General features: G+C 43.7%; 2 protein-coding genes and 1 non-coding gene across 4 annotated transcripts in view; 2 read left to right on the top strand and 1 right to left on the bottom strand.

Moving 5' to 3' along the window:
* MCMBP (minichromosome maintenance complex binding protein) overlaps positions 1 to 27,990 on the top strand; it is a 174,015-nt gene that overhangs the window by 10,092 nt on the left and 135,933 nt on the right. The window lies entirely within an intron of this gene.
* On the top strand, positions 16,393 to 16,499 carry LOC146397101 (U6 spliceosomal RNA). Its single transcript, XR_014828648.1, has one exon. It is a non-coding gene; the product is annotated as a U6 spliceosomal RNA (small nuclear RNA).
* The window catches only part of SEC23IP (SEC23 interacting protein), a 52,356-nt gene continuing 48,048 nt past the window's right edge, over positions 23,683 to 27,990 (bottom strand). For both annotated transcript variants that reach the window (XM_021073464.2, XM_084995679.1), the window contains exon 19: positions 23,683 to 25,289. The gene's annotated coding sequence lies outside the window, so the exon portion shown is untranslated. The remainder of the gene's footprint in view (positions 25,290 to 27,990) is intronic.

Raw genomic sequence — 27,990 nt, 5'->3', positions numbered from 1 at the left:
CCTACCACATTTTCTAATACTGATTAATAATGTTATTGTATTTCTATCACAATACAATGTCTGCCAGAAGCCATTTCATTTCAAATTCACTGAGACCTTCTTTACGGCATAGTACAGAAATCGCTTTATGCCTGTTCTGTGTACATTCAAAAAAATGTATAGCCTGTGTTTCTTAGATGTAAAGTTAAATTGAAGTTCCCATTATGGCTCAGCAGTTAACGAATCTGACTAGCATCCATGAGGATGCAGGTTCGATCCCTGGCCTTGCTCAGTGGGTTAAGGATCTGGCATTGCCCAGGGTGATAGAAGAGAAAGAAGAAGCCCAGGTAAAGCCAGCCCCAGACCACCCTGGCTTTGGTTTCTTGCCCTTGACCCCTCTCTCCCCTTTCTCCCAAGAGTTTAGGGTCAGGTGTTGAGGGCAGCTTTGGGCACCATCCCTTCTTATCTCCTCTCGGCATCTCTAGGGTCAGAATCAGAAGTTGTTGGTTTCCTTGACCAAAAGATAAATTCTGAATAGCCTGTAACAGAGATCGTTCTTTTTGCAAGAAACCGTGCCACTGTCTGTTGCCTCTAAATCAAATTAACTTAGATTTGGAGCCTCACCCATGGTCAGGCTGATGGGAAGATACAAGCCCTTTCTCTATTTTCAAAAGGTGATATAGTCACAAGGCTCAGAAATAAAAAATACATCCAACAAGTGATACTATGAACATCCCCTTCCTATGCCCAAATATAACCACGGATATTGGTTTCTTATGCATCTTTCCAGAGTTTCATTATATACCTATACAACAAGCATAAGAATGTATTATATGCACACACACACACACGCAGTCTTTTTTGCTCCCTCTTTCCACAAAGGACAGCAGCATACTATACAGTCTACTCAGCATTCTGCCTTTGTTACTTCACTTAACTACCTGGTAGCTCTTTCTCTCCCGAGAAGTCGAGCATCTTTTTACAGCTCTAAGCCTCCCGTGGTGTGGAGGCCTGTGATTTCTCTAACCATCTCCCACTGATAGACATTCAGGTCATTTACAGTCTCTGCCATTACAAACAATGCTGCATTGAACGATATGGAGCTTAAAGGAAGTGGGGCGGGGTGTGGGGGGGGACGGGATGAGAAAACACCCAAGGCATTTCATTTTGTGAGCGCTTCCCAGTAACTTCTTTCTCCTGCTGCTGTTTCTTCCTGCCACATTTTTATTTTCCTGGAAGCCACATGTTGATGCTGGATTGCGGTTTCCACATTGTGCAGGGTCATTTTAGCAGCAAGAATTACACAATAAAATAGGAAAATGTGCATCTGCGGACATCCCAAAAGTAGCATCAACAGCAGCATTAAATCATGCGTTTGTCCAGTGCTTTCAGCAGCCCCGAGTGCTGAGACAGCAGACGGGCGGGGACTCTGCCAGGTCAACAACAGTAACCATCAGCTGCAGACACCTCCTTTCTGCCACAGCAGCCCAAGATGCCCAGGGTATGCTGGTCAGGCCGCTCCTAAAGGTTACAGACACCGCAGAAGGCACACAGGAATTTTTTTCCTCAAAGCTCTATGGCTTTCAAAAACCCAATGGCATATGTACCTAAAAGAATTGAATATGTATGTGTGACTGGGTCACTTTGCTGTACAGTAGAAAATTGACAGAACACTGTAAACCAACTATAATAGAAAAAATAAAATCATTTTAAAAAAAGAATTGAAAGCAGGAACTCAAAGCTATATTTGGACACCCACCTTCAAAGCAGCACTATTCACAGTAGCCACGGGGTAGAAGCAACCCCAGTGTCCACTGGGGATAAAAAGATAAAGTATATACGTACAATGGAATGTTACTCAGCTTTTAAAAGGTAGGATATTCTGGCAAATACTACAATATGGATGAACCCTGAGCACATTATGTTATATAAAATAAGCCAGACACAGAGGACAAATACTATGTTACAATAAGTACCTAAGAGAAAACAAATTCATAGACACCAAAAGCAGAACAGTGGCTGCCAGGGGCTGGAGGGGAGAAGGAAGTGGGGAGTCAGTTTGATGGCTACTGAGTTTCCATTTTGCAAGATGAAAAGAGTTCTGGAAATAGATGGTGGTGATGGTTGTACAATATTGTCAATGTTCTCTTTTTTCATTTTTTTGGGGGGGGGCGGCCAAGTTTCCCTTGTTTAAATTAAAATATAGTTGGAGTTCCTGTTGTAGCTCAGGGTAACAAACCCAAACAGTATCCATGAGGATGAGGGTTTGATCCCTGGCCTCACTCAATGGGTTAAGGATCCGACGCTGTCGTGAGCTATAGTGTAGGTAGCTGTGGCTGTGGGAGAGTCCTGCAGCTACAGCTCCAATTCAACCCCTAGACAGGGAACTTCCATATGCTGCAGGTGAGGCCCTAAAAAGACAAAAAAATAAAAATAAAATAAAGTTGATTTATAATGTGCCAATTTCTGCTGTACAGCAAAGTGACTCAGTCATACATATATACATACATCCTTTTTGATATGATTTTCCATCATGATCTATCCCAGGAGACTGGATATAGTTGTCTGTGCTGTACAGTAGGACCTCAGTGCTTATCCATCCTAAATGTAATGGTTTGCATCTACTACCCCCAAACTCCCAATTCATCCCACTCCCTCCCCCTTGGCAACCACAAGTCTCTTCTCTATGCCTGTGAGTCTGTTTCTGTTTTATACACAGGTTCATTTGTGCCATATTTTAGATTCTACATATACATAATAATGTGAATTTTTTTTTTTTTTAGGGCCGCAGCCGCAGCATGTGGAAGTTCCCAGGCTAGAGGTCAAATCAGAGCTGTAGATGCAGCCCTACACCAGAGCCACAGCAACGCAGGATCCCAGCAGCATCTGCAACCTACACCGTGGCTCACTGCAACACCAGATCCTTAACCCACTGAGCAAGGTTGGGGATTGAACCTGTGTCCTCATGGATACCAGTCAGATTCGTTTCCGCTGAGCCATGATGGGAACTCCATAATATGAATGTTCTTAATGAGACAATATTACATATAAAAATAGTTAAGTTGGTAAGTTATATTATGTGAATTGTACCATTTTAAAAAAAAATTTAGAGAGTGAAAAAATAAACTATTGGCAGCCCCTGGATTGAGGTCAATCTTTCTGGATCAGCAGCCGTAAATAGAACCTTTTCAGATCAAATCATTTTCTCCAAGAGGCATTTCTCCACAATCGGTGAAGGGAGTTGTAGAGCAAAGATCTTATCATGAGGACACTAGTGGTGAGAGACTGCAAGTTAATATTAATCAAGCCCCCACTGAGCTGGGCACTAAGCTCGGCTTCTTTATCTCATTTAATCCTTATTAAATCTCTGCAAGGTCAATACTATCTGCAATTTGCAGATGAGAAACCCGATGTTCAGTAAACCCAAAAGAAAAAGAGCTGAAAATTATTAGCACCATTAAGAGCAAAGAGTAAAGTGATAGACGTGAGATAAATGAAAAATAATCAATACTTTCCCATGTCCTAACCAGATCAAACTTGTTTTTTAAAAAATCATTCCATCTACAGCAACTACAGAGGTCTGGGGAAACACTGCCAAAGTCTACTGAAGAAACGGAAATAAGACAAGGATTGGGACAAGGGAATAGAGTGAAAAATTCGCTTTTTGGAGTCCAATCGTGGTGCAGTGGAAACGAATCCGACTAGGAACCATGAGGTTCCGGGTTCGATCCCTGGCCATGCTCAGTGGGTTAAGGATCCAGGCATTGCCATGAGTTGCAGTGTAGGTTGCAGACAAGGCTTGGCTCTGTCGTTGCTGTGGCTCTAGTGTAGGCTGGCAGCAATAGCTCCAATTAGACCCCTAGCCTGGGAACCTCCCTATGTCGCGAGTGCAGCCCTAAAAACATACACACACACACACACAAAAGTCACTTTTTACTTGGTGCGATAGAGCAAATACTTATGTTCCCTAAATCCACATGTTGAAATCATAACCTCTAATTTGATGATATTAGGTGGAGCCTTTGATGGGTGATTAGGTCACCAGAGGAGCCCTCACAAAAGGAATTAGGGCCCTTGAAAAGAGACCCCAGAGGGCGCCCTCCCCGCTTTCGACGTGAGGACACAATGTGTGAAACCGGAAGTAGGCTTGCACCAGACGCGGAATCTACTGATGCCCTGATCTTCGACTTCCCAGCCTCAAGAACCATGAGAAATAAATTTCAGCTGTTTAGAATTCACCCAATCTGTGGCAGTTTCTTGTAGCAACCTAAGACTATGACGCCTAGTATCACCTCGGTACAATTTGTGGTTTTATAATAATTATTTTTATAATAACAGAAAGCTGTTAAAATTAAAGAGAGGTTAAGAAAACTGTCCAGAGTCAGGATTTGAAAGCAAATCAGTCAGAATCCAAAGGATTCCTTTATGGTCCACGACCCTAGAGCACACCCAGGATGGCCATCATCAGAGCTCCCATTATGGCGCCGTGGAAACAAATCCGACTAGTATCCATGAGGATGCGGGTTCGATCTCTGGCCTTGTTCAGTGGGTCGGGGATCCAGGGTTGCCGTGAGCTGTGGTGTAGGTCACAGATATGGCTCACATCTGGTGCGGCTGTGGCTGTGGCACAGGCCGGCAGCGGTAGCTCTGATTCAACCCCTAGCCTGGGAACTTCCATATGCCGTGGGTGTGGCCCTAAAAAGCAAAATTAATTAAAAAAAATAAAGACCATCACCAAAATGAAAATATAAGGTCTAAACTCCCCGTGGGGTGCCCAGTGGTCCACAAACATGCAGTGGTTCTGCTCCAGTGTCACCAATGTTGCTATAAAATGTTCCCTGATTTAGGAACTTTCCATGCCAGGGCCATGATGTGGCACATGGGGTGTGGCACACAGGGGGGCAGGGTTGGCAGGAGGGCACTTTACGTTGCTTTCTCTGTGAATGACACCCCCTGGGCCACATCTCTATGTGGGGCCATTGCTCTTGGCCCAATTTATTTATTTTTTTCAGGTGTATGAAATAGTGAGTCAACATTTAAATACACCATTCAACGATCACAACCGTAACTCTAGTAACCTTCTCTTCCCACACGGAGTTATTACAATAATTAAAATATATATATATATATATATATATATATTTTTTTTTGTCTTTTTCTAGGGCCACTCCTGCAGCACATGCAGGTTCCCAAGCTAGGGGTCTAATTGGAGCTGTAGCCTCTGGCCTACGCCAGAGCCACAGCAACTCAGGATCTGAGCTGTGTCTGCGACCCACACCACGCTCACGGCAACGCCGGATCCTTAACCCACTGAGCAAGGGCAGGGATCAAACCCGCAACCTCATGGTTCCTAGTCGGATTCGTTAGCCACTGAGCCACAATGGGAACTCCAGTGACAGTGTTTCTTATGGTGTATAATACATTCCCATGACTTGTTTATTTTCTCCTTCCTTCCCTTCTTTCTTTTTCCTTTTTGGCCTTCCAACAGCACATGGATTTCCCATTGGCCCAATTTCTTATCCACTTTCCCCAGCAGTTGCTCCATGTCACTGCCCTCAAGTCCAACGCTTTGCCTTGGACCCAGTGACCAGCCACGCCCTCTGGATGGACCCTGCACTTACCCTGTCCATCTCTACCCCTGGCACAACCTCTGCCACCCCTTCAAGGCACTGAGCCTTCACGCTTTGGACCTTCACTGTGGCAGGTGAACTTCACCTTCAGGAGACACGATCCCAGGCAGTTCCAGGGAAAGCCACCCCTTGCCTCCCTGGATGAGAGCCTCCCAGCAAGAATCCCTTTCTTCATTTGCAGCAACACAAATGGACCTAGAAATTATCATGCTAAGTGCAGTCAGTCAGAGGGTGAGACACCGACATCCAATGCTATCACTTACATGTGGAATCTAAAAGAAGGACACAGTGACCTTCTTTGCAGAACAGATACTGACTCACAGACTTTGAAAAATGTATGGTTTCCAAAGGAGACAGGTTGGGGGTGGGGGGATAGGTGGGGAGCTTGGGCTGGGAATGCTATAAAATTGGGTTGTGACGATCGTTGTGCAACTATAAATGTAATAAAATTCGTTAAAATCTTTAAAAAGAATATAATAAAAAATATTAGTTAAAAAAATAAAATAAAGGTTCTCTTTAGTCCTTTGAGCTAAAAAAAAAAAAAAAAAAATCCCTTTCTTTGCATTCTTTGCACCTTCCCAGATCTTCAGCAATGCATAAGCCCCGGTAGGACATGGCCCAGAACTCCCAGGAAATGATACCCGATTGCAATTTTTTGCTCTTCTGTCTATTCCCCACGCCCAGATTTCCAGTCCATCACACACACGTGTCTTTTATATATGTCTTCATTTTATGTATGGAAAACTCCATCCACACAGCTGAATTTCTGTAAATACATAACATTTGCAAAGCACTCCTGCATACCTTGGTTCACCTGGCCCGCACAGAAACCCTGTTAGGAGACCCGTGACCTGCCCTGAGGGGTAATCTGCATAACAACAACGATAATAATACCCAGCATGATTGCGTGCTGACTGCGTTCTGGGCAGTGAGCTAATACGTGATATACATTATCTCATTTACTCCTCAAACTCTCCTCCAAGGTTATAATTAGCCCCACTTTACAAATGAGGGCTCTATGCTCAGAGATGTTAAGTAAATTTCCCAGGTTCGCACGCACGGCTAGTATGTGGGAGAGCTGGGATTCAAGGGCAGGCCTTCGAGGCGGGATCAAGATGGCAGAGGAGCAGACAGAGTCAGGCCCTCAAAGCTCTTTCTGTTCTACTGTGGCTCCGGTAGTATTAGAAATGCCAATGCACAGCAAAGGGGGAAAGAGAAAATTCATCAAAGTCGCAAATGAATTCAGAAAAGACATAAACATGGACAAGCAATCCCACACTCCCTGGAACAGAGGAAGTTTCCACACTGTAACACCTGAGGCCATCTATGCAGCATCTACTCTGTGCCGGGCCTAAGGGCTTCCTGTGGGACTTTTCTTACCAAATGTTGGCTTAGGGATCGTCAGGAAGAGATGACAACACTTAATTCTAGTGCTATTATTAGAGGTAAATGAGGAGTTACCGTTGTGGCTCAGTGGTAAAGAATCCAACTAGGATCCATGAGGTTGCAGGTTCTATTCCTGGCCTCACTCAGTGGGTTAAGGATCTGCCATTGCTGTAAGCTGTGGTGTAGGTCACAGACTCGGCTCGGATCTGGTGTTGCTGTGACTATGGTGTAGGCTGGCAGCTGCAGCTCTGATTCAACCCCTAGCTTGGAAACTTCCATACACTATGGGTGCAGCCCTAAAATTTTTTAATTTTAAAGATAAAAAAATAAAAAATAACATAAAATACAGGCAAATGAGACAAAGCATGAAGGGCGCTCAGCACTGGACAGAGCAGCAATTATTTCTGTTGCAGCAATTAGGATCAATGGGATTGATCAAACATCCCCAGGGCCCCCCCCTCAGGAGTGAGGGAGGCCTCCCAGAAGTGCCCCACCCCTACCCAAGCCAGCTGCCCCCTCATTGGCCAAAACAGAGCACACAACCATCACAAACCAATCGCTGGCGAAGGGACAGTGCCATGATGAGGTTAGACTCATCCTTTGCTGTGAAGACATACACAGTCCAAACAAGCAACAATAAAAGAAGTTTCCTTTTATTCTTTTAACTTGAGCCTCTCTGAAACTACTAGGAGAGATTCAGCAGTATTTCTCACATTCCCGTTCCTCTCACCCCAGTTTCTATGGAGCCTCTCAGCCGACCCTCCTCCCGAGGCACCAGGTCCTTCTCCAGCCCTCAGAGTTCCCTCCTTTATTGCATATATTGACTTATCCCTCTGATGACAGCTTCTCCTTCTCCCCTTTCCTCCTGGTTTGGTCTTTCTCCGCCCACCTTAGCATCATCCCTACCCCTTTTTCTCTCTCACCCCAAACCCAATCTAATAGAAGATCCTCTGGCTTCTACCTTCAAACTGTGTGTAGGACGAGCCACTTCTCAGCTGTGTCCCTGCTACAACAGGGGTCAGGCCACCACCCTCTCTCACCTGAATTCATGTAAGAGCCTCCCAGTTGGTCTCCCTGCTCCCATCCTTGTACTGGAGAAGATGCAGTGACGTGCCACCTAGACTGACCCTTCAGATAAGGCATCATTTCCCAGCTGTCAGGAGTGTCACCTGCCAATGGCTCTCTGCTGAGCCCCTCCCCAGGGACTGCCCTCTGAAGAAGCAAGCTGCCTGGCCGGAACTCCTGCCCTCTCCCTGGGAGCAGACCACATCCTGTGACTAGTCGACTTACGGTCATAAAGCCTGGGGTCCTTGCTTCAATCTGGGACATCTTCAGAGGCCATTCAGTTGAGCTTCTGCTGCCATGGCAACACTTAGGACTCCACCCACCCCGCCTCCCTCACTCTCCCAGATGTTGCTCCCAAGGACACCCCCCAAAACTTCCCGTGTATTTTCTTCTTCTCAGTCTGTTTCTGGGGAAATCCAATGATGACACCCCCAACTGTCCTCTCTCACCAAAGCAGCCAGAAGATGTTATTAAAAGACAAATCCCGTCATATCACCTCTCTGCTCAAATCTCTCCAGTGGCACCCCACTTCTCTCAGGACCAAGTCCAAGTCCTCATCATGGCTTCAAGACCCCCAAACAATCCGCTTGGGACCCCTTTCTCCTTTGCTCCCTCTGCAGCCTCCTTGCCATGCTGGGTACGCACCCCCTCCCACCTTCAGTCACACCTGACGTGTTCTCTGCCCGTGAGCTCTTTCCCAAACACCCCTACTGCTCCTGGCCTCACCGCCACCTAGTCTGCTCAAATGTCACCTGTGCGCACAGCCAAGCCTGACCACCCTTCTAAACTTGTAACACCCCTCCCAGATTGTTAATTGCCCTTAGCCCACTTGATTTTGATTTTGTCCACTGCATGTACCATATTCTAGAATGGCATATATCTACATATCACCTACACATATTTAGGATGTATACTGCTTATTGTATAACTGTCCTCCCACGAGAACAGAAGTTCCAAGGGCAGGGATCTCCATTTTGTCCATTTTGTTCATTGCTGCATCCTGGGTGCCCAGCCTGGAGCCTGGTAAGGTCTGTGGTAAATCTTTGTAGAACGAATGAGTGAATGAATGAATGAATCCACGTCTGCCTCACAAAAGCTTAGCATCTCGTCCAAGGGTAACAGCAGAGTTTTTTACGTAAGTCTAGGAAAGAGGAGTGAATCTGTACATTTCCTCCCACAATAACTTTTATCCCAGGACATAAGTGTACTCGGGGTCATTCAGCTTATAGCAGGTCTACCTTGTAAGAGAAAATTGCCACTGATTTCAGAGCCCAAACTTATATTCATATTAAAATGAAATTTCTGCCTAGTGACGAAAAGAATAAATGCTGCCCTGGGTTGCTGTGAGGACCAGATGAGACCCTAGTGCCTGGGCACAGTCAGTGCTCTGTGGAGGGAGATTTGGCTAGTTCTTTTATTTCTTCTGAAAGCTCCTCAGTCATAACAAGAGAGCCAAATACCAGATGGGCTGATGCTAGTACTGGTTGAGATTAGTCTTTGAGATTTATTTCAATTTCCAACTTTCTGCAATATAGCTAAAATTACAATTTGTATAAATATGTCATTACCTAAGGAGAAAAAGGAGCACAGTGAGAGTAAAATATATTGAAGTAAAATACCTAGTGTGTGTACATGTAAATAATTATAGAAATTATATATGAATTCATTTGAACGTATTTTTTTAAATGTATTAACCAGGAAGTTAACAGTAGTCAGAAGGCAGCTGAATCAGGAATAGAGGAGTCAATTAATGGAATTCTTATTGAAGAATTTTCTGATAGAGAAAATGCTGCATTTTATGCATTGACCTTTTTTTTTAAGGTAGAAATAGGAACCAAATTTAAACTGGGTTGGGATAGTAAGAGGGGTAACCTTTAGTAAGAGAAAATCCTTTAACCAATCCAGGAGGTTTATTTGATCCTATCAGGATCTGATTTCTCCGGTTCTTCAGAAACCTTTCAAACTTTAATGTTCTTCCTTTGAAGGGTGAAGTTCACCAACTCTTGTACATACTTAAAGAGATTAACTTTTAAGCTTTCTCCTCTGATATAAAATGTACACCACCTCCTCTCCTTTCATCTTAGTTCCCGCTGGGGTGAGCCAGGCACAATTTGAAGAAACCTCAGCAATTATTAAGGAAGAAACACATGGCTGCCAATCAGGCTGAAGATATGGGTCAGGATTTAGAAATAAAAACATTAACTAATTGTATTAATCCCTCTATGTCAAACACTTTACATACATGAGCTCATCTCACTCTCATATCAACCCCAAAAAGTGTAAGTAACTGGTATAATACTTATTGTACACTTTAGGACCCTAAAGTGAGATGACAGGTTGACTTAGAGGTGGAAAAAGAACACGAACAAATACAAGCAATCTGTTTCCAGGGCCTCTGCTCTTAAACGGTTGCCCTACACCCCATCCTACCCCTCAGAGGGAGACCTGCCAGAAAAGACTAGGCACTGAGCATTTCTCCCCTGGGATTATAGACAAAGGTGCAGTGGGAGAACTCATAGCGACCTTATTAAGGGCAAAACTAGTCCTTGGAAAATGTTCCCCCAAAAAGAGATGTGTCTGGGAAGAATTCTAAAGGCAAAGCTGTGGAAGCAGCTATGGAAATTCACAGCCATGGTATTGCCCATTTAGAGGAAGAGATTCTTGTCAAGCCGTGACTTAAGCAGTGATTTAAACCACCTGACATTTTACCATACTGTGCCTTAGCGTGCAGTTTTCTTTCTAGCTAAGGGTTTATCGTGCTCATTATTTTACATCAGTTTTGAAAAGTCCTCATCAGTCTTCAAATATTGCTCCTACACTATCCTCTGTCCTCCTTGCCTTCAAGGACTCCAGTTATACATGTTTAGACCTTCCATCATAACACACATATCTCTGACACTCTTCCTGTGTTTTCTATCCTTTTCCTCTGTGAGCTTCAGTCTATTTCTTTCTGATCTACCTTCCAATCCACTATTCCTCTTTTCAACTATGTCTTATCTTCTGGCAAACCTACTACTGAATTCTTATCTTCTATTACATATTGTTCAGTTCTAGAATTTCCATTCTGGGTTTTGTTTGTTTTGTGGCTGCATGTGCAGCATATGGAAGTTCCCACACCAGAGACCGAATCTGAGGCACAGCTGTGACTTAAACATAGCTGTGGCAATGCTGGATCCTCTAACCTTGGTCAGGGATCAAACCTGTGCCTCTGAAGAAACCCAAGCCACTGCAGTCAGATTCTCAACCCACTGTACCACAGTGAGAATTTCTCCATTCTGTGTTTTGTTTTGTTTTGTTCTAAGGGCCACACCCATGGCACATGGAGGTTCCCAGGCTAGGGGTTGAATCAGAGCTGTAGTTGCTGGCCTACACCACAGCCACAGCGACGCCAGATCCAAGCCACATCTGTGACCTACACCACAGCTCAAGGCAATGCTGTATCCTTAGCCCACTGAGCGAGGCCAGGGATCAAACTCATGGATGTTAGTCAGATTCATTTCTGCTAAGCCATGATGGGAACTCCTCTTGATTCTGTTTTTTAAACATATCCAAGTTCTCTAATAGAAGTCTCAAAATTGTCATCTAATTTATTGACAATATTAATCACCATTGGTTTTAAACCTGTGTCTAATAACTTTAAGGGCAAATTATTTTTGGTCACACCCATAGCATGCTGAAATTCCCAGTCCAGGGATTGAATGCATGCCACAGCAATAACCCCAACTGACGCAGTGACAACACCGGATCCTTAACCCACTGCACCACAAGGGAACGCCAAATTTCATTTTTAAATAAGTGAAATGCCACGGATACTAAAAAGGAATTTAAAGTGTTGCTAACACTGAAGTAAGACATGTGCCCTTGAATGAGAACAAATGAATGCAATACAAACCATATACTCAGCATAAAAAACGTAAAACTTACTGAACCAGGGAGCCTTCCCAGAAGATTCAGAAAGGTTCAGAAACTGGATCATTAGGTTTACGTGACCATGTGTGCAAGCCACATCTAAGTGGCATCCTTGGGTCAAACCAGTTTGTGGATTTAGACACAAAATACCACCTTTTGGTAAACCCCCTTCTAGATGAATCAGAATTGAAAGCCTCAGGAGGTATGTTAAACGGCCAATGTGTTCTAAGAGATGAAAGTCTTATAAAATGCACATTTTCCATAACTGTTTCATTTTTGTTCACTTGGTTTTTTAGTAGAATTTATTTGGGGATGAAAAACAGAAAAACCACTAGACAGCTAAGTAGCTGAGAGTTAAATCTACTCGAAATGTACAGTTTGGGGGGATGCCAACACTGCCACAGAGGGAACAAAAACTTGAGGGTGATTTTGAGCCTGCCAAGAAGTTGTAGAATGACTTGAAATTGAGTGAAGAGGAGTTCCCATCGTGGCTCAGCAGTAACAAACTGGACTAGTATCCATGAGGACACAGGTTCAATCCCTGGCCTTGCTCAGTGGCTTAAGGATCCTGTGGTGTGGGTCACAGAAGCAGCTCAGATCTGACATTGTTGTGGCTGTGGTGTAGGCTGGCAGCTGTAGCTCTGATTGGACCCCTAGCCTGTGAACTTCTATATGCCGCAGGTGTGCCCCTAAAAAAGCAAAAATAATAATAATGGTAAATTTATTTTTTTGTCTTTTTTTTTTTTGCCATTTCTTGGGCTGCTCCCATGGCACATGGAGGTTCCCAGGCTAGGGGTCGAATTGGAGCTGTAGCCACCGGCCTATACCAGAGCCACAGCAACATGGGATCCAAGCCACGTCTGCGACCTACACCACAGCTCACAGCAACCCCAGATCCACTGAGCAAGGCCAGGGATCGAACCTGCAACCTCATGGTTCCTAGTTGGATTCGTTAACCACTGAGCCACTACGGGAACTCCATGGTAAATTTTTTTAAAGGTGAGTGAAAAAAGTCTTATTTCCTTAGCAACTTCCTATTTCATTTGATCTGAGAGAAATCATACCTGTTTAGTGATTGAATTTAAAATCCAATCAAATGTTCACAAAGCTTTCTCTGAAAGGAGTTTCATCCAAAGGTTGATCTATATCTGATGTATATTTTCTTCTATTTACACACACACACATATACACACATGTATATGTACACATATATTTGGAAAATTGGAAACAATCAAAAATAGGTGATTAAGTAAAACTTGATTTGATTCCAGAAGACTGTTTTCGTAACACAGAAAAAATTCAAGAAATAGTCAATGAAAAAAGCAAGTTCCAAACATTATTCTCTGACCCCATTTTTATTAAGGAAAAATGCAAAATGTTGAGGGTGGAATATGTGTGATTGTTATTTTCTCATTTATGCATCTCTGCATTTTCCAAATTTCCTAATTCAACACAGTGTCAAGAGCTACGTCAGAGTTACTCATTTTAAGGCTTGTCAGAGTTACCTATACTAATAAATAAGGTATTTCCACACAGAAGCAAAATGGCACCACAGAAAGAGGACTGGATGGTAAAAACTTGAGTTCAAGTCCCAGCCTCTCCATTCACTCCATGAATCACTTTGGACGATTCACTCACCTCTGGGAATCTCGGTTCTCTCGTCCATAAATATGGGGATGCTCACCACTGTCCTGCCTTCCTCCCTTAATTAGCATACAGATCAAATGTGAATGCATGAAGCAGTTATTCCGTTTGGGATTCAAAGTGAACTGAAATGGACATGGACCCAGGAGACCAGGACTCCAGTGCTGGCTTTGTCATGATCTGTGACTGTAACCAGGCCCCCTCCCATTTTAATCATCAGATGGCTGGGGGACTGGGTAGGAAGATTTCTGAGCCCCCAACTCCAGCCACAGTTCAGGTTGGCACCTCCACCGTTCTCCCAGATTGGGCTGTTACATACAAGGGGCCACACTACCCCTGCAGCGGCACTCTGTACCAGGACAGCACCTCTGTCTCATCAGCTGACCTTGCACCAATAGTGCTGCCACCTGCCACTGACAACGCCGCATTTGGGCTGTTTTTATAGTCAAAGAAATACACAGATTTGCCCTGACCGATTCACGATCTCCTACCATCTGCTAAGACACTTTGTGCTCAAGACTAGAAATCTGTGAAATTCTGAGTCTTCCTTCCTCTTCTCCAAGTTCTTCCCAAACTGACCATCTAATTTTGTTCAGCTACACTGAACACTTGTTTCCAGATGTTTGCTCTATAACTCTCCCACAAGGAATAATCCATTGTATATAAATCTTGGTCCAAATTTTTTAAGACTATTTCTCAAAGTGAAATTACTGGGTTAAAAGGTACAGGACATTTTAAGGCTCTTGATACATATTACACCAAATTGTCTTCTGGAAAGGAAGTATCAATTAATATTCCTGCTAGCAATGTATCAAGTTATGCTCCCATCCATCTTTTTTTTTTCCCATTTGCCAGTGTGATCAGTTTTTTCAAAAAGTCTGGGAAGTTCCCACTATGGCACAATAGGTTTGATCCCCGGGCTGGCACAGTGAGTTAAAAGGATCTGGCATTGCTGCACCTATAGCATAGGTTGCAGATGCGTCTCAGATTCCATTCTTGGCCCAGGAATTTCCACATGGCATGAGTGTAGCCATTTTTTTAAAAAGTTCTGCCTATTACACTATAATTGGCATTTAGCTTTATTTATTTATTTATTTATTTTTTTAAGGGCCGTACCTGCAGTATATGGAAGTTCCCAGGCTAGGGATCAAATCGGAGCTACAGCTGCCAGCCCACACCACAGCCACAGCAACTCAGGATCCAAGTCGCGTCTGCAACCTACACCAAAGCTCCTGGCAACACCAGATTCCCAACCCACTGAGCAGGGCCAGGGATCGAACCTGTGTCCTCATGGATACTGGTTAGATTCATTTCCACTGTGCCACAACAAGAACGCCCTGATTTGTATTTTTGAGATAAGCAATGTGGATCACATTTTAGTTCAAGTGTACTAGTTTGTTTTGTTTTAGCGAATTAGCTATTCATGTCCTTTTCATATTTTTTAAGTTGCTAAAAGTTCATCAAAGAAAACCTGTGAAGCAATCTCTTCCACAGCTAAAAAGGGTAGGAGACCTAATTGGAGATACAAAAATTCAAACTAATTAAAATTGAAATTAATTAATGTAAAGTGAAAAAATTTAGCCAAATCAGCCTGTTAATACACATACTGTTTATAGAAATTAAAACATAAATACTTCCAGTTTTGTGAAATGTTTTTACCTTAAAGTAATTTTAAGAAAAGTTGATCTTTTTCTCTATGTTGCCATTCTGAACCCCCTTAAGAAAAACTGCGACTTTTCTTGAGAATGACACTTTTCATCAAAATGAAATAAAATTCAAAAGCCAAAAAAGAATTAAAATGGACTCCAACCACTTTAAAGTTGGTTAGGACCTGAACTATGCAACACTAAACAATAGCTATAAAAAAAAATTCTTTAAATATTCATTTCCCTTTGGGGCCTGGCAAATGGGAATTTAGTTCCAGTTTACTGCTCATGATCACTCTTGCAATTCAAGAACATTCTTTCCGGAACTTCAATATATGCCAAGAATAGACTTGAAGGTCCTCCTTCAGCTCCAAAGAAAGCAGTGACAGAGGGGACTCTATAATCCAGCCAGCAGACTGGACTGAATTCTGAAAACTTAATCTTCACATATTTCTTCCGGAGGAGACTGAGACTCAAACTCACCAATTCAGAACGAACTCATCATGTTTGACAACAGTTGAGGCAAACTCTAATTTTCAGTTGGCAAAATACTGTCATTTTACAGAGAAAAAAAAACTCCACAGGTCCCAGGCAATAAGTGATTAGAGGGGGAGAAAATCAGAGTCACTGTAGATCTGGGTGTTGACCAAACTGATTTTGGAAAGGGGAGAAACCGAGGGTGACACTGCGGGCTTGATTCTGAAATTTGCTGGAAAAATGAAAAGTGCCATCAGAAAATGAATTTGGAGGAGTTCCCGCTGTGGCACAGTGGGTTAAGAACCTGACTGCTCCTGCTTGGGTTGCCGTGGAGGTTAACGCAATGGGTTAAAGGATCTGGCCTCGCCACAGCTGCAGCTCGGATTTAATCCCTGGCTAGGGAACTTTCATATGCCTCTGGTGCGGCCAAAGACAAAGCAAGAGAAGAAAAAAAGGAAGGAAGGAAAGAAGAGAGGAAAGAAGGAAAGAAGAGAGGAAAGAAAGTGAATTTTGAAAGAAGTTAAATGAAAGGTATTTGAGCTAAAAGAAATGAGACAGTCTCAGAAAAAAAAAAAGCAACTTTCTATGACAACTGTATGTTTCAAATATAAGACTAGAGTTTGCCTACCCAAATGCTGAATAAAACAGCAAAATCTGTGCTTGCTTCGGCAGCACATATACTAAAATTGGAACGATACAGAGAAGATTAGCATGGCCCCTGCGCAAGGATGACACGCAAATTCGTGAAGCGTTCCATATTTTTCGGGAGCTTGGGCTTATCAAACACAACCTAGAATAGATTTACAAGGAGATCCTGCTGAATAGCATTGAGAACTATGTCTAGATACTCATGTCGCAACAGAAGAAAGGGTGGGGGAAAAAACTGTAACTGCAATGTATACATCTAAGGATAACCTGACCCCCTTGCTGTACAGTGGGAAAATAAAAATAAATAAATAAATAAATAAATAAAACTCACAACAACAACAACAAAAAAAAAACAGCAAAATCTCCCCCTCTCACACACATGACCCATTCTCTCCCTCTCTCTTTTTTTTTTTTTTTTTTTTTTTTGGTCTTTTTAGGACCGCACCCTTGGCACGTGTAAGGTCCCAGGCTAGGGGATGAGTCGGGGCCACATCTGCTGGCCTACACCACAGCCACAGCAACGCCAGATCCTTAACCCACCGAGCGAGGCCAGGGATCAAACCCTCATCCTCTTGGATTCAGATTCGTTACCACTGAGCAATGACGGGAACTCCCCACATGACCCATTCTAATAAGACTGACAGAAGAGGGACATTTCAAAATTGGCAGATTGAGGATTTCTGGATGACATCAGGACTACCTAGTCAAAGCTATCGCGGGCATTATTTAAAGAAACGAAGTGTTTTGACACAGGTGATACGTGGGCGGGGAGAGTGGGTGGATTTTATATCTGTCTTTCCATAGGGAAAGCTTGTAATAAAGTTCTTTTTTGCTCAAAGGACAAAAAAGTATTAAATCCAGATCCTCAGTGTGAACTTCCCACCTTAAAAGGACACCTCATCGGCTAACTGCACCCTTAGAAACGGCCGCCTCCTGAAACTGTGTACCAGACCCTAAACCTTTGTGTTTTGAAGTGAAAGCCTTTCCTTTAGCCTCCCAGGCCTCCCCTCCGTCTCAAAAGGCTGACTCAAGACTTCATTACCAGGACATATTGTTACAGCTAAAAACTAGTTACAACAGTCTCCATCATGTTATGGCCTGCCTTGGCCACTAACTTATCACTAATATTTACTTTCTAGTTAGAGTTATATTGCACCTACTGTTTCCTTTTGTAACTGACACACTCCCTAACACCCCTTCCCTGCGAGCAATCTTCCTTCCAGAAAGAAGGTCAAGGAACGATAGCCCTGACGACAACCAGAAACCGTCACCCAACCCACGGACGCCGGATGTGACGACTCTGAAATGACCTATGGATAAAGAATAATACAGACACCTTAATCAAAAACTCTGTCTTCCGAGCTAAACCTCTAAATTCCCTTGCTACCCCCTCTCAAGTCAGGACACGGTTTTAAGGCACTAGCCTGCTGTGTCCTCCTTTGCCCGCAAAGCCATAAAGCTGTTCTTCTCTTCCTCAAAACTCTGTCTCTGAGGCTTCACTGGTGTCGGTGTCCAGAGGCTGCATTTTCGGCTACACTCCCTTCCTTCCCAGCCACCTGCGGAAATGGACTCATGCAGGTGCCTTGCTCTTACCTGATGGATGTTCACAAAGGTCAGGATGTAACCGTGAGAAACTCTAGCGATGCCGTTGTGTTTGGGGAGGGGTTCCAGGTGGAGGACAGCGTGGCAGAGGCTGCAGGTGTCAGGCAAGAGGAGATCGGGTTCTTACTAAGAGCATATCTGGGCCCTCTGGGTTTGCCTGCCCCTTTCTTGGCCTTTGAGGGCAGAAAATGGAATCCCCTCTTAGTTGTTTTCCCCGCCTTGAGTGGTGCTTTTTGAGTTGAGACACCTGAGACCAAGCCAGTGTAAAATGAATGGCAATTAAACACCACTGAGCAGCACTGGTTCAGGGCAAGCAGCCCCCTCCGGCTTTCCGTGGGGCAGAGGCTTTGCAGAGAAGGCGGGAGTACAGGGTTCTATCTCCTGCAGTGGCAGGAAAAGGACAACAGAGAACAAGCAAACTGGGAGAAGCAAATTGCCTTGCTTCAGACAGAGGGAGTGGCAGACGAGGTCAGAGAGAGGCTGGGGACAAGGAGCAAGGACAGGAAATTCTCCAACCAGGGAAAGCCTTCCCCCCACTCCCAGAGGTACAGGGGAGCCAGGGATTGCTTCAGGGATTCAGGACGGACTGCGGAATCAGGACAGTGCCTCAGCTGCCCCCGCTGAAGGAAAGCCAGGGTGACAGATGTGAGAATGGAGAACCAACCCCAAGGGGACACTAAAATCTGGGGGTGAAATCTGAGGCATTCAGGTGGGCACAAAGGCTAGAACACTTCCACAAGCTTTTTAGGGTCACACCCACAGCATATGGAAGTTCCCAAACTAAGGGTCGAATCAGAGCTGCAGCTGCCCACCTATGCCACAGCCACAGCAAGATCCAAGCTGTGCCTAAGACCTACACCGAAACACCAGATCCTTAACCCACTGAGCGAGGCCAGGGATCAAACCTTCATCTTCAGGGATACAAGTTGGGTTTGTAGCCTGCTGAGCCTCAAAGGGAACGCCTTTATTTATATTTTTAAAAGTATATAAAAATATACTTTTCATCTATGAATTTTCATCTGTGCATTTTGCATAACAATATATCATCTATGCATTTCACCTATGTATTTTAATCTATGTATTTTGTATAACAATATATAAAATGCAGGGGCTTTATGTCATATTATTAAAATCAGTTAAGCAATTAAAAAAAAAAACAGCTTTGCAACTCCTAATAAATATGCCTTGGAAAGAGATACAAAGGGTCTCAGAGACACAGCTGGGCACAGGCTTTGACAGGTGCAGGAAAGGACTGCATCTTAGCTGGCAGTAAGCACTTTCCAACATTCCAAACTGTGTTCCTTTCAACAAGAGTGAAGGCTTTTGAGTAACTTACAAAAAAAAAAAAGTACCACTAGATATCTTGTCCTTAAAATAATTTTAATGAACACATTCATACAGCTGTTTTTGCATTTCATGCCCAACAATTTAATTTCGTGCCCTAAGGTGCAATCCTCTTTCCTACCTCACATCTGTCCACTTCTTGAAGGCACTTTTCTCACCCCCCTTGTCCCTGGCTGCCACTACTCACCTGTCTTTTCAGTTACAGAGGGACCAACCCTGGCACAACCACTGAGGCCACGGGAGGGTTCATCATACCAATGATACCATTCTCCATACTTGGGAGTATGTGGAAATTCCCACAACACAACCTTTTAAAAGTCTCTTCAATATAAGGAATGAAAGAAAAACATGGTGGGTCACCCCATGTACACCAATTCCACCTGAACCGCGACTCGCCCCCTAGTGAAAATGCAGCCCTGGCTTACGATCTGATGGATGTGTCCTTGCCAATCCCTGCTCTGCCACCATACAGTTTCCTACACCCAACACACGCTGTGATAGTTTACCGTCACATGAAGTGCATACACCGCCCAAAGTCATTTCACTTGATCTGAGACTGCAAGAAGCAGGTGTTGGATGAAGAGGCTGCATTGCCTCACAAGCGCCTACTGGTGTTAACAACATGAAGTCATTTTCAGAGTCCCACGGGGCCAAGACGTTTGGGAACATCTGCAATAGGCTTGATGTTTTAAAGGAGGAAAACAAAATATCAGGAAGAAAAGAAGGCAGAATTTAGGAAGGAAAAGGGTGTTTTTTCGGAGTTCCTATCATGGCTCAGTGGTTAATGAACCCAACTAGCATCCACAAGGACGCGGGTTTGATCCCTAGCCTTGCTCAGTGGGTTAAGGATCCAGTGTTGCTGCGAGCTGTGGTGTAGGTCACAGACGAGGCCCTGATCCTGCGTTGCTGTGGCTGTGGTGTAGGCCAGCAGCTTAGCTCTGATTCGACCCCTAGCCTGGAAACCTCCATATGCTGAGGATGCAGCCCTGAAAAGACGAAAAGACAAAAAAAAAAAAAAATTTTTTTTCAATCCTTATCCCAAAAAGACCTTACAGAATCCGGGCATGTGGAAGTTAATGAAAGGTGCTAAGAGTGCCACTGACCTGCAAGAAGACAGAAAAATAAGCATTACCTTCCCCCTCCACCAACTAGCCCCACAGCTCCTGCCCTGTTCCCAGTGACCTGTACTTCCTCCAGGCCTCCACATCTGCAGACACCTGGGCCTCTGCAAAAGACAGCCCTCTCTGGTGGCTCTCGGGGACAAAAAAACCTGGCCAAGTACAACCCAGGGAGGACTGGAAGCAGCAGTGACCTAAAAACAAAGACCGGGGGGGTGCTCATGATAAAAGACTAACAGTAGTGATACTTAGCTCACATTCTGAGTGCTTCCTACGTGGCCAGCACTGCGACAGGCTCCTTACATTTTCGTGTAAGCTTCAAAGCAACTCTACAAGTTTGAGGAATTTCACGAAAGAGGAAATGGACCAAAAACCAGGAATACTTTGGTGAGAGGTTAGGGGGAAACATTCTTGCCGAAATAAGAGTTTTTAACTACGGAACAACCCCGCCCCCCACCTTGGCTAAAAAGGCAGCTGCAAGCCTTTTCAGCTATGCTGGCTTCACATCACTCTTCTTGTAATAATGTAGCAACTGTGGGCCCTGTGTCCAAGCCAGCAGCCCTGCTAATCGTGTACCCAGCATTGCTTATCAATTCTGCTTCTGTAACCTTGCTTGCTCAGTTTCTTAGGGAGGAACACTGTCTGCTTGGGGAAGGGGGGAGGTCCAGGATGCTTACATGGGAAAACCAAGGCCTTGTAGTGTATAAAAGTTACGGAGAACAAAGACCTGGTGCTCACACTCTGGAGATGACTCCTCTGAGCCTGCACTGGTGCTGAATAAACCTTGCTTTTCCATATCTCCGAGTGCTGTTTGTCTCCTTCCGCTGCCACAGTTTCTGCGGTTTCCGCAACACTGCCAGGGACCCACAGCTGAGAGGTAGAGAGGTTGGACAGAAGGCAGATGGGCAGCAGAGCTCTTTATTAGGCTCTTTGGTAAGCCCACTTTAAGGGTGAGATATCAGGAACAAGACTGGTAACCCACTGAAAGTATTATAGAACTACCAGGGAGACAAGGCAGCTGGCAGGCCATCCAGTGCCATGCAGGGAGACGGCCAGGAGCACGAAGGCCATGTCAGCCCCTCAGCTCCTAAAGGAACTGAATTCTATCAACTCACATTAGACAACCCAGCCCTGGGGAACTGACTCATACTAACCGCTGCCAAGTTATTGTTGCAATGAGAACCATGAACTTGGAGGAAAAGCAAAACATTCAGTGTCTGCAGCTCAAGTCAGCCTCTTCCCAGATGGCAAAGCCTACGGTGGAAACAAGTCACCACCAGCAGGCCGCTCGGTAAACACTAAGGCTCAGCACTAAGGTTGTTCGATGGCTCAAGTCCTAAAAACCTGAAACGACAGTGATATAAACACCCAGATCAATCATCCTGGAATTCCCAGAACCGTCCTGATTTCCAGCACGCTGTTGTTGTGAGTTAGTGTTTCAAACATACAACCTCCCCTGCCAGGATCGGGGTATCCTCCCTCCAATATCCTCATTTTCAACAGTCTGTGTGGATCACAGCTTTCCAACAACATACTTACCTCAAAGACCAGTATCATCTGTGGTTTCCTTTTACTGGGATCACACTCTGCTTTTGAGGAAAGGCCTTATTTGGTGGATTCACGGAACACACAGGCCCATCAGCCTTGGAAGGCAGTTTCCTCTCATTCTGACCATGTGAAGGAACCGGGCCTCGGCCGTCCTCCTCGGTTCTGTGATGATGCTCTGAACCTCAATTTCAGACACTGATGCTTTTTTAGTCTGCATGTGGAACTCGGCGTATGGAACAATTTCAGAGTAACTAGAGACTCAACTTTCCTCCTCTGAGGAAAACGGGCGCATTAATCCAGGTAGGGCAGGAGTAAGGTGTCCCCAGGAGTGGTGGAGCTCCTGGGGAGAAAGTCAAGCTTTGCTCAGCAGCCATACTCTTGATAGGGATGGAGTAGGCACAGGTAGTTGCAGAAATCCCGAAAAGGACTTTATTTAAAGAAGGGATATTTAGGGGACATTGGGAGGTCACTGTAAGTTAGTAAATTGCGCAAGAAACCATCAGCACAAGGCAGGCTTGCTTCATTAGTGGAGCCTTGAGAATTGCCTCAGGTTGTTGGGTTGGGGATGGGAAGAGGCCTGCATTCATATTCAGACCAGGGGCAAGAGTTTGAGGACCACCCTTCTGCTGATTTGAATACACACCCTACCGGATACCGAGGAGGAGCAAGTACTCCCAGAAAGGAAGAGGCGGGCTTTTCCGACCCCTACTCCCCTTGGATGAAAACTGTAGCCCACTGGATCCTGGGGCAGAGCTTCCGTGCCTGCCCACTTGCATCTGTCACAAGTGTCCTATCTTAATAAATCTACTTCTTGCCTATCACTTGCTTCTTGCCTTCGGTGCAGAAGACATGAAGAACCTGAACCTCACTGAGTCCAGACACAGGGTGAGTGATACTAAGTTAAAACCGTGGGTTCAAGTCCCAATCTGTGTTCTGGCCGAGTTCAGGCTATTAATACAGTCACTTTCGTGCTCATCTAGTTTATATACTGAAATCTGAAAAAGGCTCTGCTATGTTTTAAAAGGTTGCAAACCAGGAGTTCCTGTCCTGGTGGAGTGGAAATGAATCCGACTACGAACCATGAGGTTGTGGGTTCGATCCCTGGCCTCGCTCAGTGGGTTAAGGATCTGGCATTGCCATGAGCGGTGGTGTAGGTCACAGATGTGGCTTGGATCTGGCGTTGCTGTGGCTGTGGCGTAGGCTGGTGGCTACAGCGCCGATTAGACCCCTAGCCTGGGAACCTCCAAATGCCAAGGCACTGCCCTAAAAAGACAAAAAAATAAAAAAATAAAAGGTTGCGAACCACTGGTCTGGGAGGTCATTCCAAGGCCTCAAAGTATTTAATTCTAATTCTGTTTTTTAAAACTGTTTTATTGAACAAATATTTGGCTAAGACTCTGCAAGGCACGGTGGTGACAACTGAACAACATGCTAATAAAGAGACTCTGCCCTCGGCCCTACTTGTGGTTTTGGGTTTGGTTGTTTTCTTTTCACTGAAGAGTGATATAAATATATGTCTACAAGCAGAGTCCCCCCACAATTTCCACTTTCTGTTTCAAGTGTTCAAATCACAAGATTCCTAAAACTGAGCTGGTCCATGTTTCTACCGGAGACAATGGCTCGAGTGCCCCTTCCCTCTGCCCAACACTCTTAAGACTCAGGCCAAATAACACAGACCAAACCAGCTGCAAGTTGAAAAATCAAACTGGATTTTATTAAAATATACATAAACCCTTATTTTTCCTTTTTTTCATCAGTGTTGGGAAGTTAGGAGGAAATTAAGTGAAAGGTAATAGCAATGGTATAGAGAAATGAGGGCCAGAAGGGAGTTAGTGACACTGTACATTCCAGCCCAGCTCTGCCATCCAGCAACCTGAGGAAGGCATTTAGTGTTGTGTCCTCAGCTGCAGGAGGAGGTGGTTGGAAAATACGTTGTCTGGAGACAACTGCAGCTCAAAAGCTCTACCGTCCTAACTCTGGTATTAGGAACAAATGCTATAGTTATATATTCTAGAGCAGGTACTCAACAGTGAGCGTAAATGAACACTGAACTCATGGGAATACTTTTAAGGAAGACAAGAAAAATACAGAAGTTTCTGCTTTTAAAAAAATGTATTGATGTTACTGTTTTATTCACACTAATTAGTATACACAAAAAATGTGTATCACACATTGCTCTCAAAAAAGTCTATGTTCCATGAGAACTATATAAACAGTGTAAAATGTTTCTACTGCGTAACAAAGAAATCAGCATTCCCATGTAGTATTAGGAAAATATTCAGATAATTTGAAGTTACAGTAAAATAAAGTAAAATCTCACAGAACCGTCTTGTCATGAAGTAGAGTTATAGTCTAGAGGCAACAGATCTCATACTTTCCAACACTTTGGTATAAGTAAAATTAATACAAAGCAAAAAAATTCCCAAATCCAAATAAATTCTACTTTGGTTCTCATACGACTGGAACTTTAGCAAGGAGGCGGCTGTACAGCTACCCTAGATGATGGAGAGACCTGGCACCTGCTCCCCTCTGCCGACAGAAATGACGTGCTGGGAGGGCGGGGCCTCCGGGACGTCAGAAGCGCTCACTTCCCTCCACAACCTGCTCGCCACCAACTGCTTAGCTAAGAGGCTTCAGAGAGACCTAGTTCAGCTTGGAATAGAGGTGATCTTGGTTACGTCTTAACAATACAAATGACCCTGCATTAAAGCAGCTCAGAACTACAATTCACATTTAAAGTAGAACTTAAAAATTTTTTTTGGGGGGGGCCGCATCCGCGGCATGCAGAAATTCAGGCGCCAGAGATCGAACCCGAGCCACAGCAGGGACAACACCAGGTTCTTAACCCATTGTGTCACCAGGGAACTCCAGGACATACATTTTTTAAACACTGTATTACTATAGTTTCTCAAGAAGTCCACTGGACATATACTACAGTAATAATAAAAAAAAAAATACAGGTTTAATAGCCCACTGACAATATTTTCTAAGAAACAGAAATAACCGTCTGCGTGCCACAAACATTTCTTCATTGATACCACATGTTACTCTGACAACTGTACAACTAAACTGATCTGAGGAGTTTTATAAGCTCATCTTCTCATCTATAGTGTCCAAATGTGGTACTGATTTTTTCCATCTTTTTGTTCTATATGTTTTCTCATAAATGAACCCCTACATCTGAGAATTACAGCTGAGCAATTGTCGACGAATCACTTTTCTGTCATCCATCGCAGGAGCAGACTGGGGACGGCCTCTGAGGATTTTCGGCAATGCAATTGATACACGGCTTTCTGTAAAGACAAGAAAGTCTTTAAAAGGAAAAAGAGTCCTCGGTCAACTTTACAAACTTACAGTGATAACACAATAACACACTGTTGTTCCCTTCTAAAGTAAAAGAACACACTGTCAAGTCCCCGCAAACTGCCTCTGAAGAACACAGCCTGTGAGCACAAGACCTCAGGACGGGCCTTCCGGAGGGACAAAAGGGCATGAGGGAGTGTTGGCTGAGACTGACTAGCCCAATAATCTTCATAACAAAACGGGAATAGAAAATAAAAGACAAAATGTAAAGTGAGTTATCTGTCAGGCTGACCTGGTTTTAAAGAACACTTCTAAAAAGGATTAAAAGGGAGTTCCCTTCATGGCTTAGCGGTTAACGAATCTGACCAGTAACCATGAGGACGCAGATTCAATCCCTGGCCTCGCTCAGTGGGCTAATGAGTTGTGGTGTAGGTCACAGACACAGCTTGGATCCCATGGTGCTGTGGCTGTGGCTGTGGCACAGGCTGGCGACTACAGCTCCAATTTGACCCCTAGCCTAGAAACCTCCATATGCCACAGGTGTGGCCCTAGAAAAGTAGAAAAAAAATTTAAAAATTTAAATTAATTATTTTATACTATCAGTATGGTACTAGGAACTTGAGTTCTTGACTAAATTTTACAACCACGTATAAGAAGAAATAAAACAATTACAGTGAACAAATCATGTGGAAATAAAAGGTCTTTAATTTTTCACATCTGATGATATCACAATCCTAGGACTAGTATTGTTTGCTTTGCTTTGTTTTGCGCAGAGGGAGTGTCGGGGAACTTAAATCATCTCAAAATTCATTTGGAATAATAGCCAAGATGATGGTATACTAAGAATTTGTACTGTCAGATATTAAAAACTACAAAATTAACAATCACTAAAATGCTGTATTTCACTGAATCTAAGACACTATCAACTGTAAAACGCAGCATTATTTTATGTACCATGCAAAGAAAAGATGCCTAGGGTAGGGAGTCTAAAACCACCACAAAAAATGAAGAAACCGAATGCTGACAGCCTCAAGAGTTAACAAAATAATAATAATAACCTTTCCTCCAGAAGGCATGGCACACAAGTCTGCACGCCACCTCCCTGACAACAGGAAGAGGGGGAAAAAATTCCTTGATATATGAACTGCTACCTCTATTCCCGCCCTGCCCCCAAATTTTGTAGTCTTGCATTCACACCACCAGTGTAGTCCAAGAAAATCTCAAGCAGAGAAATTAGCTTAAACAGACTTAGATTGGTAGTGCCCCCCAGTGACTGGCAGAAGACAACTCTTAACTTCCATCCAGGCCAACAGGTGATTTTAAGATGCATCCCAAATTTAAAGGTGCTAAAATGCGGAAAATATACTGCAATCAGTGAAATATGGTAGATAAATATAAGTTAATACATGCCATAAAACCTAGAAAACAAATATTGGGCACATGATAAAAAAAAAATTATCAAACCAATGACAAAAGAGTACATTACCCAATATATGGCTCAGGCAAAAAAGATAAGCTATTGAAAAAGTTAAATCCTTGTCTATATTATATTCTTCTAAACTATAAAACCAGAGGAAAAACAAAACTATACACAAACTAAAAATAATAATAATAATAAATATAATGATCTGCATAATAATTAATCTTAAAAGACTGGCCTACATATTTTAAAATATACTTCCTACCCTACCACCCAAAAATTAAAAGCACAAAAAGAAGACATGTCAAACTGGAAAAAAAAAATTGTAATGATAAAAGGTTAACATCCTTAACTATCATAATTACACGTCAATAAGCAAAAATCTCCACCTTACACCTCCAGAAAAATGCACAAAGGTCAGTTGACAAAAAAAGAAATGGTCGGTTAAAGAGACTAATACTAGTCATGAAAATGTAAAATAAAACAATGACAGGAGTTCCCTCTGAGGGACAATGGGATGGACAGCATCTCTGGAGCACTGGGACGCAGGTTCAATCCCCAGCCCAGCACAATGGGTTAAGGATCTGGCGTTGCCGCAGCTCAGATCTGATGATCCCTGGCCTGGGAACTCCATATACCATGGGGCAGTCAAAAAAATAAAAAGGAAAAAAAAAATGATATAATAATTTCTAATTATAAAATTAACAAAACTTTAAAAAACAGTAATAATTAGTGTGGGCAGGGGTGGAGGAAAACTAACACTTTATATTGATGGTAGCTATGAAATTTCAATAACCCTCCTGAAATGCAAGTATGCAATAAATGTAAATTAAAAGCCTTTTCAAAATGTGACTATACTTAGATCTGATGCTATTTCTAGGAATTTAGGTCAAGCAAACAGTCAGTGATATGCTAGAAGTATATACAATGACAGGTCATTTTTTTTTTGGTTTTTTTTTTTTTTTTTGGCTGCCCCACAGCATGTAGAAGTTCCCAGGCCAGGGATCAAACCTGTGCCACAGGGAGTTCCCATTGTGGCACAGTGGAAACGAATCCAACTAGGATCCCTGGGGATGTAGGTTCAATCCCTGTCCTCGCTCAGTGGGTTAGAGATCTAGTATTGCCGTGAGCTGTGGTGTAGGTCACAGACATGGCCCGGATCCCTCATTGCTGTGGCTGTGGCTGTGGCTGTGGTGTAGGCCAGCAGCTGCAGCTCCAATTTGACCCCTATCCTGGGAGTTCTATATGCTGTGGGTGCAGCCCTTAAAAGC

The sequence above is a fragment of the Sus scrofa genome, chromosome 14 (genome assembly GCF_054392235.1).
Source record: "Sus scrofa isolate SSC_HxYL_T2T_F1_AM1 chromosome 14, Sscrofa_HxYL_maternal_Yorkshire_Landrace_v2.0, whole genome shotgun sequence".
Lineage (NCBI taxonomy): Eukaryota > Metazoa > Chordata > Mammalia > Artiodactyla > Suidae > Sus > Sus scrofa.
This window is presented reverse-complemented; position numbering and strand designations above follow the sequence as displayed.